The sequence below is a fragment of the Micropterus dolomieu genome, linkage group LG01, assembly GCF_021292245.1.
Source record: "Micropterus dolomieu isolate WLL.071019.BEF.003 ecotype Adirondacks linkage group LG01, ASM2129224v1, whole genome shotgun sequence".
Classification (NCBI taxonomy): Eukaryota; Metazoa; Chordata; class Actinopteri; order Centrarchiformes; family Centrarchidae; genus Micropterus; species Micropterus dolomieu.
Window position 1 is genome coordinate 45,708,498 of NC_060150.1, and position 3,591 is coordinate 45,712,088.

Sequence of the window (3,591 nt, forward strand, 5' to 3'; positions counted from 1 at the left end):
AAACTGTCAATATTCGAAATCTACACAGCTGATTTCTCACCTCAAAACTTCTCAGAAGTGGATTTAGTGATGAAATTCTATACAAAAACTGTAAAATATAAGACTTTCTGTTGCTGGCCTCTGTCTGGTGCACACAATGATGATGCAGTGAATAGTGACGATTCTCTCTGACCAATCAGCAGTCTGTCGTGTTTTCACGTTACATTTTAGTATCCCTCAGCTTGCTTGGAACCTCGAGGGAGGTGAGGTGATACAAAAAAAAGTATCTGGAAGCAGGTACAACATTTCTACAATGGAAACCCAAACAAAGGCGAGGTTGAGCCAAAGGGCCTCCGCTCAGACTAGCTTGGTTTGAGGGCGTGCTTTCATTGTGACGTCACAAGTAAAGGAAGTGAAGGGCTGGACTACAAGCGAGCTGTTTTCAAGCGGTTCAGAGCAGAGCTTTCTGTGGGAGATAGGAACTCCCTTGGGGCTGGACTTTGGACTTTTTCATTTTGCAAACCTGTTACATGCACAAAAAAGGAATATAACTCAATAAAGGAGAGGGGAAAAGCCAGAACGCATAATACCACCTCTTTAAGACACCAGCGTCACAAAAACAGATTGTTGCACAACTTGTTGCTCCTGTGTGTCTTTTTCTGTCATTCTTCTGGAAACAGTAGTGATAAATGGGCTTTGCTTCTCACATCGTGTGATTATATCTTCTGCATTAATGGCTGGGAGTCAGAACACCTGGCAAACACATGACATATCAAACATCAGGAATAAAAACTAAAGGGTTGTTGAACTTTGGAATTTTTAAGAGCTTGTGAGGAGGAAAGTTTGGGCTTCTGGACGGCTGTTTTTCAGAAGAAGAATGCCTACAAGCCTGGCTACATTTTTTCCATTTTTATAATTTGAGTTGTCATCTGCCACCTGGATTTTGTATTTCCCTTTACATAAATAAAATAATAAAAGGCAGACAGTGGTGCAGAAGAATTCACCAGAGAAATTAAGTGTTTAATGCTCAAAATCTTCAGGAGGAGGAACTCCAGACCCCCGACTAATAGTATTATTGTTAATATTGAGTTAATAATATAGTTAGTAGTGATTATAAGTAAGTAAGTACGCGGCATCCTCCCAGATCTTCCCCGTGCCTAGCCAGTCAGCCTGCCAACACACTCCTCCAACAACTCCCCCCACCCAGTCTGTTCTCCCGGCCTCCTCTCTTCTTTGGTCCCCAGTGACCCCCAGCTCGTCTCAGTCTCCTCGGTTCCCCGTGTTTCCCAGGCATCCGCCTCACCTTCACTCCCACAACCCCAATTTTTTACCTTTAATAAAACCTGTTCATCGTGAGTGTTGCTTTTGGGTCCTCTCTGTCCAACACACCACAACAATATGACTTATTTATCTTATTTTCATGTTCATTTAATATTTACTTTCTGCTTACATGTTGAAAATCATAACATTTGTGATGTGATGTTCTTGATTAATATAAAACAGGCCTAATCAAACATAATAAAGCCTAGGCATCTATAGTAGCCTATAACAATAGCCTACTTTAGGTTTCTCTATTAGGCTATAAATTTACGGTTTTTTGATTTGTGACAGTATCCCCTCCTGCTGTCAGTTATTTACTGATAAACCCACCTCATCATGCTCAAGGCAGGCTGTGAGCTCTTTATCCCCTGATTCATGGCACCATCTGCTGCTGTGGAGGGTGAATTATTCAGGACATTTATGTAAAAACCCCAGGGCTGTATAGTAAATTGTTGTACATCCATTAAAAGTCACAAAAAGAGTCACGTTAGGCTGATTGTGCCAAAAGTCACGTGATTTTTTTTTTTGGCGTTGTTTGTAGGCTACTTGTTCTTTGTACTTTTAAGACATGCTGTAGGCTTCTTTGTGTCTTAAGCGGGATTAATTTGAAAATTGTTGTTTTATATACATTATACATACATACATACATACATAAGCACAGAGAATCCTTGAGCACAGGAGAAACACAACCACAATTACAAAAAGTACACTAGGCCTACTACTTCAGCCAAGACTTAACCACCTAAAGGGAGATGTAACAATCTGGCGATGAGTAGTCTGGTAGGAGAGGCTTTAACTGCCCAATACCTATGAACATGCCACAGCCCGAAGGCCAGTGAATGACCGAGACACACACGCATTCACACACACACTCTATGTGCTGTGTACATAATCAATATTAATGTTTTGTTAATGTTCATTGTAATTTAACATGTCTTCATAGAAGTTTTAATTGTTGACAAATACTGCACATTTATAAAGACATAAATGTCAGTATAAGGTATACTCTGTATAACAAGCAAAGATAGTGTGAAAATGATGTTGTAGTCTTTATCATTATCATGATGAAATAATGAGAAGTGAAGAAGCCAAATAATGTAAAAATATGGTGGAAGAGGTATTCCAATCTTTTACTTGAGTAACAGTTGTAATACCACATTATAAATTACTTAATTAAAAGTACAGAAGTATTAGCAGTAAAATGCAGAGAAACTAATCACGATGCAAAATTACCCCTGTCAGTTTTATAGTATTATATTATTGGACTTGTGTTTTATGAACTCATCAGTGGAAAGTGAAAATGAATGGAAAAAGAATATGCTGAAATCTTTGGTGTTTCTGCTATGTAATATTTTCCTTGTGGCATCAGTTTTCAGGTGCAGCCAGCAAATAAAGATAAAGTCAACCAGGTAGGGGCAGGCCAATAGGCAGAAGATCATGCAGATTGTAACAGGCAGGCAGGAAAGTGAAAGTTCTTCTGGTGTTACGAAGACAGCTGCAGCAGCAAGTTGTGAAGAAGCTGTCCCAGGTCAACGCTTACAGTGAAAAGTTTAACATTACCAAAGACAACTTCAGGTGACATACAACCAGAACCATTGGTCAAGGTAGGTAAACCCAAACTAGTAAGGTTGGGTTAAGTTTATCTATTTTAGTTTGAGCTCAAGAAGAGGGACATTATCATGAAGAAACCTGAATTTAAAAAAGAACACTCCTATGTTTTCTTGTAAGGGGAGGAACAAAATAAACCAGGTGGTACAGGTACTGCACATGATACCAGCGCAATAAAAAAATAAAACTGAGTATGTTCAGTCAGAGTTCAGACTCCATTTTGAGTGGATAGAGCAGAAGGAGAAAATGCACCTCTGAGGCAGGGTGAGTGTTAAATCCAAAATTATTCATATTTTGTAAAAGTCTCTGATTCATCTGTGAATACAGTGTAATTGGGTGAATAATACACATCAAAACTAACCTTAATCCAAGAAAACTGACCAGGTCCTGGATGGGTTCGTTATGTCGTATACTCTGTGTGTGCGGCTCTTTTTTGTGACTCTCTTAATTCTTGTATTCTATGCTCACAGTGTTACTGGTTATCTTTCAGACTGACTGAATTTCACAAGATGAGTGATTGGTGACAGTAGTTTTGTTTTACAGTATTTAATTTACAATATTTTGTCCGCCACTTGAACAACACCTGACAAAAAAACAGCCTCAATTAAAGCTTACCAAAGGTCTGTTTTATGACTTGATTAAACTGTACACACATTTACGATATTGTGTCGTACCCCTGCGGAT